The 12,838-nt window shown below is 39.2% G+C and overlaps 2 long non-coding RNA genes across 3 annotated transcripts in view; one reads left to right on the forward strand and one right to left on the reverse strand.

The window, feature by feature from the left end:
• LOC308191449 overlaps positions 1-8,498 on the forward strand; it is a 71,397-nt gene extending 62,899 nt beyond the window's left edge. For both annotated transcript variants that reach the window (XR_013947998.1, XR_013947999.1), the window contains exons 8-9: positions 6,319-6,379; positions 8,053-8,498. This is a non-coding gene — a long non-coding RNA (uncharacterized lncRNA). The remainder of the gene's footprint in view (positions 1-6,318; positions 6,380-8,052) is intronic.
• LOC308191454 lies at positions 1,830-10,611 on the reverse strand. Its single transcript, XR_013948010.1, has 4 exons — positions 9,674-10,611; positions 5,693-5,806; positions 5,105-5,226; positions 1,830-1,894 (listed from the first exon to the last, which is right to left on the reverse strand). It is a non-coding gene; the product is annotated as an uncharacterized lncRNA (long non-coding RNA).
• Between the last annotated feature and the right edge of the window lie 2,227 nt (positions 10,612-12,838).

Consider the following 12,838-nt stretch of genomic DNA (forward strand, 5'->3'; position numbering starts at 1 on the left):
AATTAGTCAAAGGAAGGAAGTTGGTAAAATCAGGGGCAGAACACATAGCTAGTAGCATATAGTCAATAAATCTGTGGTGCCACCTTGCTCTTTAGATATATTGGATTCACGTGACAAGGTCTTGGTAGTGGGGGGTTGTAGGGGTGGCATCTGTGATTAGAGGCTAGAAGCTGCCCCATGTTAGATAAGGGCCATTTTCAGATGGCTCCAAAAGGGACCTGCTGCTGGTCAGAGCCAAGCCAATAAGTAATGTTTTTTGTGCCTTTGTGAGAGCAGATTTAAGGATGGGGGAAAAAAAACTGCTGTGACACAACAGCTGGGAGAGCAAGGAGTGAGAACCAGCCCTGCAGACCCCTAGGTCGGTGCAGCAGGAGGGCAGGAGGTGCTCCAGGCAGGCAGCAGCAGTTCCCCTGCGGCCTGTGGAGAGGCCCCTGGTGGAGCAGGCTGTCCCCCTGCAGCCCATGGGTCCCACACGGAGCAGATCTCCACGCTGCAGCCCGTGGAGGAGCCCCCGGTGGAGCAGGTGGATGTGGCCTGGAGGAGGCTGCGGCCCATGGAGAGCCCCCGCAGGAGCAGGCCCCGGGCCGGAGCTGCAGCCCGTGGAGAGGAGCCCACGCAGGAGCAGGGGCTCTGGGGGGAGCTGCCGCCCGTGGGGGACCCGTGCTGGAGCAGTTTGCTCCTCAGGGATGGACCCCGTGGTACGGAGCCGTGTGGGAGCAGTGCTTGAAGAGCTGCTGCCTGTGGGCAGCCCCCGCAGGCTCAGTTCGGGCAGGACGGCATCCCGTGGGAGGGACCCCGTGTGGGGCAGGGGCAGGGAGGGACCGTGAAGGAGAAGCAGGGACAAAGCGTCAGGGACTGACCGCAGCACCCATTCCCTGTTACCCTTCACTACTCAGGGCGAGGAGGTGGAAGAAGGTGGATGCGACGAACTTGGTTTTAGTTTTTCTTTGTTTCTCACTTCCCTATCTTGTTAGGAATAGGTAATAAATTTCTCTAATCTCCCTACTCTGAGTCTGTTTTGCCCATGATGATAACTGTTGAGTGATCACCCCGTCCTTATGTCAACCCTTGAGCCCTTTTCCATCGTATTTTTTCCCCCTTTCTCTTTGAGGAGTGGGAGTGAGAGTGCAGTTGTGGTGGAGCTCGGCTGCCCAGTTGGGTAAAACCACCACATTAGCACATGGACCAACTGAGGAAAGTCCAGAGTAAGAGTTATTTGTAGTCTTCTAAAAATGTTAGATGTAAAAATACGCTGAATATCCTTACAATAAGGGTAGTGAGAGACTGAGACAAATTATCTGGGAATTTTGGGAAATCTCCATTAGCAGAGGTCTTAGAGAACATAAATGTCCCTCTCTTGAGACTGCAGTTTGGACGAGGTGACTTCATATGATTGTGGACTTGTGTTTTATTTTTTAGCTTCAGCACTGAATATGGTCTACATTGTTTAATGGCAGGCATGTAGCTCAGAATACTTAGTGCTTTCATTTAGAAAGCAGAGCCTTTCTCTGATCATTTTCCCACCAGAACTACTCTTCGGTCTTAACTTAGTTCCTCCTGTTTAAGGCTGGAAAGAACATTACTGTACTTTCAGCATCTTAGTGGTTACATAAATTCTTGTATTTCAGGAATGAATCTGGGACCTCCCCATAGCCTGTGGATGTAAAACACATAATCCTGATCCACTTCCTAAGCCATCAGAAACCATTTTTCAGGAGAAATATGTACACATTTTTCCCAGCTAGAGATGAATAATGGTAAAGGAATAGGGTATAGGATATTTCAAAGAGAGGAAAAAAATATATTACCTTTTTTTTTTTTTTTTTTCAGTTTGTTTGGAATTTGTTGGTGGAAACTGTGGCCAGTTAAACAGCAATCTCCTAATGTTATTTATCTGTAAAAGTAAAGAAAAGTTATTTCCCATGATGAAACCAACAGATGTGAGTTGCACCCTGGAAAATGAACCTCAGGGTCAAACAAGCACTTCTTGAGAGTGAACAGTACAAAAATTAAAGAAAGAACAAATGAAATTACATTTATAGTTCAAGAAAAGCTGGGATTTTTTTACCCTTTTCTCAGAGACAAAGCATTTGTTAGCTGACAGTAAGTTTCTGTGAAGGAGATATGAAGTTTTTGCAGTGTTGAAGTTATGCAATATTTTGCAATGTGTTTGGATGAGCACATGCAGACATGTTAATGAAAGCAAATTTGGTTCCTTGTCGGTGTACTGAGAAGGGCAAGCATGGACTCAGGTCACTTCTAATAATGATTACTTCAATGTGGGTACAGAAAGTACTCCCATATTTCCATCTGGGAAATCCTGGACTGGAATATATATATGCGTGCAACGCACAGATGGCTAACACATGTAATCAGAAACATTTTTGGGTGCATCAGACTAGATGCAAAGACTGACTACTGAGTGTATGTGCAGTGAGCACAGGGTATCTGTCAGTTTTCAGCTCACAACAGTGCTCTTGTCACTGGTCCAAGACCTCTGGACATGCAGGAATGTATCAAGAGCTACTGCTGTTGCCTGGTCTGGTAACAGAACATCCCCTAGGCCTTCTGGACATGTGCCACATCCCATTTGCCCAATCAAATTACTTTTTGAGCTGGGTGAAAAGAGGGGACATGTCAGAAAACAGGGTGGCTAGTTGCCATAGACAAAGGGAAAAGAAAAGGCTGAATTTGTGCTTAGCTCCATTTGTTTCAGCCTACACAGTTAACTGTCATGTGATTCAGGTTGAAAAAAGGTCCTCTGTTCACATGATTGCACAAATGTCTACACAAACCATGTATTCCTTGGTTTTCTTTGGAGCACCATTTTAAAGACCAATTAGCTGTTTTATAAAGAGAGTTGGTCAGAATAAATGTTCCTATCTTAAGTGGTATGTCTTTGCAACTATAGATCTTAAACTAGCAAGGAATAATATAGCTGAAAATGACAGGCTTAATTTGTAACAGTACGTCCTGTTCTCCCCACCTAGTCTAGAGGTAGCAAAAGAACTGGGGCTTCATCTCCACTTGTAGAAGTACTGTAGGAGCATTGCATGCATCCTACTTAAGCTCAGTAGTAAAAGTAGTATTTGTTGCTCTGTGTTGAGAAAGTCATTGTGACAGTATGAACAAGCCAGTGAACCTGCCAGAAATCTAAGAGAGTCTATTCCTATGATGTTGCCATCTTTAAAGCCAAGTGATATATTTTCCTTCAGTTTGGTCAGTCCAAATATCAGATTTTAGGAAGTCTTTAGATTGTAATTTTTCAGCTGCTGTCCAACCTTTGCATGTTTACCCTTATGTAGAGACAGTTGGACCAAGCATCTTCTGAAATGAAATTATGAAAGGAATAGTCATGCCAAGTCAGATTCCAAGGTTTAAGGTTTCAGGGTTGGTTTCTTTCTTTTTTTTTTTTTTTTTAATAAATTATTTTCACACACAAGAAAAGATGAGCCACACACAAGAGCTGTCCTCTGCAGCTGGATCTGCTTCCACGTCTGAATCTGAAGGTGGGATATAGACTGGATATTTTTAGCCACAAAATATGTGAACCGCAGAAGTATGTAAACTACACACATATATTTGTCTGTTCCTTTCAAAGGAATTCTCTTCATTGCATTAAAAAAAAATATTGCCCACAGAAAGTTGGCAGAGCAGTAGCCCATGTCCCAGCAGATGCCTATGGAATGTTCCTGACTGCTTTGCATGCTAAAATGTGCAGCTTTATAAATAGTGTTAAAATATTCAACTCTATTTAAAATAAAATAAAATAAAATAACATGAATACATTCCCCCAAAGCACATGTAGTATGGACAATAAACAATGTGTTAATAAACTAGCCATTCCCTAAACGCTTTTCTCATCTGCTGTGTTAAAAATGCAACAGTTTGGCAGATTTTGGCTATGAAAGGTACTTTCTAGCACTGAATAAATTGTGACCATCATGCCCACGCATTTTGAAACTACTCATAACTAGTTGTTCACCAGAATGGGCCCAATTAGTTCAAACAAGACTGTTTGCTAATTAAAGTAATACTTGAGGAGAGCGTGACTGGTGCAGTTCAGCGCTTATTCATCACCAATTTTGTATTTAGTTATGACCATAGGTCTAGATTCAGCTAAGCACTTAGATGAAAACGTACAGCAGTTTATCTTCAATATAGTGTATAAACATATGCTGTATTTTAGCTAAGTCTCCATGCCTGTTTTCTCCTATTAGCTAATTCCAATTACTACTTTCCTTAACATGTAATTTAAGCTCTTTGAGTGATTCGTTAAAGCACACTTAGTTCTCCTAGACATGGAGACTTAAGCAGATATTGGGCTGTTTGAGTATAACCCAGAATGATCAACTTTAAGTAAGTACGGTAATCAAACGTCAAATGGAAATTTAAGATGTACTTAATTGTGTTATTACATATCTTTCTGAAAATAGAATTATTGTTTCATTAAAATAATTACATATACAACTAACATAGTTTTTCATTCTTTAGGTATCTTTCATCTGAAAATCTAAAAACATGTCCTAGAGTTGTGTGAATTAAGCTACTAAATATTCCTCTGACAGGAATAACAATTAGCCCTGAATGAATAATTCTTTGCAGAGGCATCATTACCTTCACCTTCTCTTTGAGTAGTAATTGAATCTGCATTTTCCCAAATTAGTTATTTGAAACTATTCTACACTTGATCTGAAGTGGGTTAATCTTTTCCACATCACTCAGTAGTCAAGATCCTAAATTCATCTGCTTCCTAAATTAAATGATTTGCTGGTGTCATGTGGTATTTCTGTACCTCAGTGGAATGCATGTCTGTCATAAGCAATTGTCAGCTGTGAGTACTCCTCCTCTTTCAAAGGCTTTTGTTGCTCACCTCTCCTTCCCCTCTATTCACCATTTGTATGTCACCATTTGCACAGATTTACCTATTAACTCTGAGCTGACGTGTCTGCTTCAGAAAATATCTTTCTTTTACCTTCTTCCCTTCTTCATCTTCTTTCAGATGGGTGTTTCTCTCTCTCTCTTTTTCCCCAGACTTTGCATCCTGAACGGCTCAAGGCCAACTCAAGCATAGTCTAACCAAAACCAATCCTTTTTATCTTACCTGCAAAACCCTTTCCACTTCCATTTTCTATGGCTTTGAAGAACACCATTCTCCTTCACATCCAAAGGCACAACCTTTGATTCTTCTTTTGACTTCTCTCCTCCGACTCTGACAGTGAACAGCTACACAGGCATTATTTTGTACATCTTTGCACAGGGTCCAAATCTTTTCTTGAAATTCAAAACTTTATATAGCTCTGTCCCGTGTATATTTTGAAAGCATCTCCTTTAGTCTTGTGCTTATTTTAGTAACCCACTTTTCAGTAAAATTCCTCATAAAAGTATATTTTCATGTCACTTTTAAAAAGTGATTTTACTACAAAAAATTTAGTAAAATTGTAGCCATTGTAATAATGATACCAATAAAGATGGAATCAATATATAGAAATTCCAAACTGGTCTTCATAATTCCTATTATTATCATCATCATCATCATCATCATCATCATCATCATTAATATAAGTTATTTAAATAAAGATTATTAAAGTTTATGGTCAGATACATTCTCCTTTTAGTTCAGCAAAGTTCATGTGTGTGAATACAGACAATATATGAAAAACGTTGGCAGCTAGGCTTCAGGAGTTCATACCTTTCTTTTGAGAAGATTGCATGCCAAGGGAATCTATCCATGATGTGGAAACAGCTTTGTTGACTTCATAATGCTTCTTTGTTTTGAGGGTAAAAAGCAACAACTTTGAACTGGCTTTAAAAAAAAAAAAAAAAAAAAAGTGTTGCAAAGATTTGTGAAGGAAATAGTTTTTTTATTATTATATTGAACAGGTCAAAAGGTGAAACTGCAACACTCTCAGGCTCTGATTGACAGACTTTGCTGTAGGCTATCTGCCTGCATGATTCTCCAGGGCTGCTCAGCTGAAAAAGTGTTGTGTGATTAAACCTGCTCTCGGTGGCAGGAATAACAACAAGAGGTGTCAGGGGATAGATGGTAGCTCACTGAACTTTTGTTTGTAATAATTCATTGCTGTAATGCCCATTCCCTGAGAGGAAAAAAAACCACACTGCTCAATTTGGACCTAACCCTTCTTGAAATTAAATGCAGGCTAAATTTCATGATACTTTTTAAGTATACCCTTTCTTTCCAAAGATATGAAAGCAAAGTCAATAGAAGATATTTCTGCTTCTCCTGTAATGGAAGTCATTCTAGACTGAATATGTGATTTAACCACTATTAAAGCTTCATTGTCCGCTCTTTTGCAGTCCCAGCCACACACAAGAAAGAAACTTTGACTAGGAAGTGAAGTTTCTGACGCCAAATAAGGTACAAATCTCACTGATATTTCTTGTAGAAACAAGGCTTTCATCAGATCTCCCTTTTGTGTGCATTATCTGGTGTTTAGCTCACCACAGCCTCACCACAGTAAGAATACTAAAAGCAGTTATCTCTCTCTTCCACCTGTGTGATATCTCTTTTCAGACAATCCATTTATAGATCTGCTGAGTTTGGTTGAAATTGACTGGTGGGTTTAAATATTATTGGACTGAAAGGTTCTCCCGTTTTTCTGCATTACATAAATACTGAAGGAAAAAATGAAAGACTTAAAACACACACCTGTCATAAACATTTAACCAGCCAGGTGAAAATTATTCTGAAAGCAGATTTCCTCAAAGAGATTTCAGATTTAGTTAGTCCAGGTTGCATAAACTGCAGAAAAATAAGGTTGCATTTCCATAGTTTACTGGGTTTTAAGTATATTCTCATGTTGTAATTTTGCAAATAAATGTGTAAATTATCAAGGTCAAAGTTAAGCATGATGCTTTGACCTTTTGATAGCTCAATTTATTGGTGTGTTACCCCTTCTACTTGAGCAGCATTAATTTCCCTGATCTTTGTGTTGATGTTAACAGCTTATTGCAAAAAATAGTCACTGTGTTTGCTTTATGTGTTGACAATTCATTATGAGCTGTTCACTGATTCTTGAATTTCAGTGTCCCAAGAAGCAAAAACAAAAGTAAACAATTATGTTAGACTCTCAGTTTATTCCACTTGGTACTCTATAAGCTGCATTTCACCATTACTCTGCTTTATATTATTCCATGCAGATGACTTGGCTGTATAGGTTGCAATCTATGTATGTATCCACATTAGCAAGTATTACAGCCTGGTGAAATATTTGTAAACATGCTGTATACATATGTTCATACACAAAATGCAAAAGAATGATAAGTTTAGGAAATGCTTACGCCTTTTAGAAAATGTGCTTTAGTTCTTTATAGAACTGAACTTCAGACTAGTTTCTCTGTGGTATATGTCTTTCCATCATTCTATCAAAACACTTTTAAAAAGTATTTTTTTTTCCTTGGCAGCATTTTTCCATGCCATCTCTGTCTCTTTATTCAAGAATAACATTTGTCCACATGCATGGATCTTAAGTACAAATCAACCTGAAAAAAACAGGCAATATATATCAGAGGGATCTTGGCATTTCCACTGAAATCAGGTCTATAAAGTGCTGGGCATTCTGTGCATGGATCTGTGCAAGTATCTATGTCTTCAAGAGCCATGGACAGTACAAGTAAAGCCTGGACATTGTTCCCATTCTGATGAAGTGGGAAATGGAGGCACTGAGCAGAGAATTGTCTAAGGCAGTGCAGGAAGTTTATATCAGAAGGGAATTGATGCAATTAAACCCGTATATTTTAATATCCCTACTTCTGTGCCTCACTTTAAAACAATTTTGTTTGCTTGAAATGTAGTGTTATGGTTTGGGCTTTTTTTTTTTTTTTTCTAACCTCAGTTATTATCTCAGGCTTAAATGGTTATACTGTGCACATGGTACAGAAGCCAGGCCTTGTGGAACTACAAGCAGAGCAGTCTAATGTGGATATGAACCTTAGATTTTAGGAGACCATTCTGATGATATGTAAACACTTCTAAATTCATGTGTTTTGTGAAGCTTTTGGGCTTCTACTTTCAGTCTTTTTTTCTTACAGTGATGTTGGGAATGTGTCTTGCATGGGATCTATAGAAAGAAGGAGACCCAGGACCTGCCACTTTCAGCGTCATGAAACTGCACTGTACTAGTGGAACGATATTTGGACCAGAACGAGCTGAAGCGATGAACGTGGCTTCCAAGTTGGGCATGCCTCATCTTTTCCAAACAACATTCTTGTACAGATTAGAGGATAATGTGACAGGCAGGCCCAGCCAATTAAAACAGTAATTGAAATAGCTGAGAGTGTTTTATTTGGCAAAAGCTGATCATTCTGCTTCATTTTTAATGAACAAACAAGCAGGCTCAATCATAACAGTTTGATTAATTTAAGAAGTCATTTTTCTGCTAAGATAATTTCCTGTCCTCTGTTTCTGAAAAACAAAACAAAACACAACCAACAAACCAAAAAAAAAGCAAAAAAAAAAATACAACCACCCCCCCCCCCCCAAAAAAAAAGGCACCAGAAAAGACAGACAGAAAGAAAAGATTCTTTTTGACCTTTGATGGGAGACTATAAACATCAGTCAATGAATAAAATCCTGAAATGGTGGTGAAACCTCAGAAACCAAGACAGTTCCCCTTTTGACTAGAGGTAGGTAAAGGTATTTCAGATGCAGGGAAGGGGGAAACCTCAGGAAGCCCACACTCATTAAAGGATTGAGGTTCGTTTTCTTCAGTCTCAGGAACATTCAGGAAAAAAAAAAATTAAAAAGCAAACTAAAACTTCCCCTGAAACTTCTATAACCTTATTGAAGCTCTCACAAAGAGCTAGGACTTTCATTCTACCCGCTTTCTACAACCTTGTACTATAAAGAGAAAAAAAAAATCAAGAAAGAAGAACCTAGACCAAAAGCAAAATTTCAGTTAGGAAAGTAAATGTAAGGCACGTTTCAAACAACCATCACACATTACTAATTAGCAGTTGCTTAGTGATTTACAGGAGACAGTTTGTTAGCTTTGGTACAGAGCCAAATTGTACCCACATCACTGAAACCATCTCAGCCGGTGTTTGGGCATGGATATCAGACTCTCCTTCCTACTGTCCCAGTTTTGGAAAGCGTTGCTATTCATCAAAGTACTTAGGCCACATGCTTAATTTTAAGCATGTGCTTTCCTCAAAAGGGATGTCTTTAAACATGCTAGGGATTTAAACATGTGCTAGAGTTATTTATGGAATTGCTCCTTCCAGGAACAGCATACACATGAAGGCAATATGGGAAGCACTGACTGCCAAGGCAAAGACTCTGTAGCTGTGGGTCAGCTATGGATTTGAGTCCTCAGGCCAGCTAATTTGGCACCTTGCAGAAGCAATTTAAAAATGTGAACTGGTTCCTGAAGATAGCATTCATGAGTAACAAGACCTTATGTTCAGTCAAATAGTTGGAATCATGGTTGCAGTAATTTTGATAATGAATACAAACATTGATCCATGTGATTAAGTCTGAAGTGAGGATTGCTGTGGGGACCACAATATATGTTGGATGAAGCAATTAGTACTTCTAAATATTGTCATCCCTGTTGAGAATGTGTTAGGTTTGCCAGTAAGACATGAAGGCAGAAGAGGTAAGTTGGGCTTTTCAGGGATGCCACTCTCAAATATTGGAAATACCATTCCATACCTTACATTATATTGCAGATACACATTAAAGCATATCTTCTGGGAACTGATCTTCCAATGCTGTGAAAAGCCATGCAGGCTATTTTCATTGCTCCTGTCTGTGATTGCCTGATAGCAAGAATGAAAAATGTATTTAAGTGCAAGTAGCAAAACTCCTTCTCCTTCACAGTCCCACAGTTTTAAACTTTTTTTTTCTTTTTTTTTTTCAACTTAGCTGTAAGAAGAATTAATCAGAGTAGTATCAAAAATTTTCTGAGGCACTGTTTTTTTTTTATCTCGTCAATGACCTGGAAAGGCTGACCTGGGACAGGGTACATGGAATGAAATGAGGACGCATGTCTGGCCGACTATGAACCCTCACCCTCTTCTTCCTCCTTAGTCATAGAGTAAAGCATCCCCTTACCTGACTGCTGGGCTATAGTTCATCTGCACCAGCTGCCCACCTTCCAAAGTGAGTGGCTCCCCTCAGTTATGGATATTGTTCAGATAAGGTCTGGGATTCTGATGTGCCCTACTGGAGAATACTTTGTTATGAATTGCCCTACATATATGTGTAGCCATCCTCCTCAGTCTTACCCTCATAAGGACCTCACTTACCTCCCTGAACAACAGCACTCTATCCCCTACAGAACATCTGTAGGGGCTGATAGAAAACAAACCCAGCAGATCGCTTCACTTCTTACCTTGGCCTCAGAATAAGCTTGTCTCATTTGCCCTCCCTAACAGCAGGCAGGACAGTCAGGTTGCTGAGCTCTCTCCCACACATCTTAGTCTCAGTGACACCAGAAAATATCTCATGGCAGCATTTGCCAAAATCTGCAAAAGTAGCAGCCCATCTGTTCTACTTCGGGCAGTAATGCAGTGCTCTGACCTGCTCTCGTTTACGGTGAAGTTTGCAGGGCACTCAACTATTTTCAATTGTTCCTTTTAGCTGGCTGATTCAATATAATACAAAATACAATATCTAAAATGCACTTTGACTCCAAGTTTCAGCTTCCAAAACGTCTGCCACTGGTTCCCATGGAGTCATTCCTTGCTGCAGCCTGGCTTTATCAACTTTTTCTTAGTTAAACTTTAAATAGCATCAAAGATGAAAAATTCTAAGAAGAGACAATACTAAAGTGCTTTAAAAAGCTACCATGATATTTATTAAGTAGAAAAAAAAAAAAAACATGATGTAGGTCCTTGGCAAGTGATTGGGCAAGTATGTCTTTTTTTTTCCAGGAAATTTTATCTATTTTTTAGCTTCCTTGGCTTACTTACAGAAGCTGCCACTCCTGCCATTTGTGCATTGCTCGCTAAGTCTAGAGCTCACGAAGCTGGAATGCTACGAGGCTGTGTAGCTCTCTACTCCGGGATTTTCCTCCATACCTGTTTCCTTCTGCCCCTTTACATCAGCTTCTTCCAAATCCTTTTGCTATATTTTCACAATGACTGAAGGTCAAAAGTTCAAAGTCTGACAAATTATACTGTATTGCAGAAAGGCTGTAAATAAGTCGGAGTATAAGCAACTGTCTTGGCACCCTCATTTCCATCTGGTTTCTATGTGTAATAAATGCAGCCAAGTTTATTAATATTCTAATCATTACTCAAAGGCCACAGTTCCATGCACTGACTAAATTAACACTGAGGGTTTGGATCCAAGGATCATATTCTATTTATATAAACAGCAAAGATATTACATTGTGCAGCAATTTTGCTGATATTAGGATATTTAGACTCCGTTTCTATGCTCAGGATGGCTTAATAGGATTATCTAATTGTGAGAGAAACATTTGTTCACAAGTTCAAGAAGTGTACATTAAAGACTTGTGTACTACACCACAGAATGACCTTTACCTCAGGATTTGTGTGCCCTGTGTCAGAAATAATTTGTACTAAAAATATCATTGTATTTGTTTCCATTTGATAAAACTGGCTTTTCTGCAGGTACCTGAACAACATCTTTCTCAGCTAGCTGTGCTTCTTAACTTAAAATTGGGAGAGCTGTATTCTGTTTGAGATTTTTGTAGTAATACATTTTATAATACATTACAGTAGAATTCATAGAATCACAGAATGGTTTGGCTTGGAAGGGACCCTAAAGAAGGGACACCTCCCACCATACCAGGTTGCTCAAAGCCCCATCCAGCCTGGCACTGAGCACTGCCAGGGATGGGGCATCCACGGCTTCTCTGGGCAACCTGTGCCAGGGCCTCACCTCTCTCACAGTAAAAGAAAATTTCATTTTACTCTTTTAAATATTAATTGTTACATACCATAACATTTGAATCTGGCAGGTGGAAAAGAAACCACATCAGTAAGTTGTACTGTGAAAGAATACTTTGTGGTTTTATAATGCCTTTCATCTGAGGATGCCAACACACTTCATAAACTTACATTACCTTTCATAGCATGTCTGTGGGTATCTGAAGGCTATGTAATTCACAGAAAATGAAAACAAACAAACAAAAAAACCATGGAATGATGAACCAGTCTGGCCAAGGATATACATATTTTACTATCTGTGAATATGAGAAAAATCCAAAGAAGTGTGATCCTAATTTGCCTACTCTAAACATAATTTTAGGTATTATTTTCCTTATTGAATGACCACAAGCAACATGGGAAAATAGTTTGAATGATTTTTTACAACCAAAAGGAAAATACAAGTTCTGCATTGTACCACTATGGTCATGTGCTCTTGCAATAATTTAAAAGTATGCAGACTATTGGGTTTCTAGCAGCACTCTATAACACATGGCAGCATCATTCCAGTGTCAACAGTTTTTAATCCAAAATTTTTGTGATTTGTTTCCTCATCTCTGAAGCAGAAACTGCGTACGGAAGGATGTTCTGCTGGTTGAAAAGTTCTTATTGTAGAGTTTAACAAGTATAACTACATGGACCTGGGAGCTCAAATTCTGTAAGATGCCTCTGTGGTCTATAATCTACTTCTGTACATACAACGATGCTGCTACTGCATATTCTCCCCAATATTTGTTTGTTTGTTTCATATGATAAACAGACAGCAAAACAATTAAAAAAAACCATTCCAGTCTACTGTGTTTTCTCTTGCCCAACACGCTTCTTAAGGCTAGTAGCCAATTAACCATGAATTGATGCTGCAGTATTTGGCTTGTGGGTAACATCTGATAAGAACAGAATAACCTTCTTAGAATCTTAA

Source organism: Anser brachyrhynchus (genome assembly GCF_964034855.1).
Source record: "Anser brachyrhynchus genome assembly, chromosome: 3".
NCBI lineage: Eukaryota > Metazoa > Chordata > Aves > Anseriformes > Anatidae > Anser > Anser brachyrhynchus.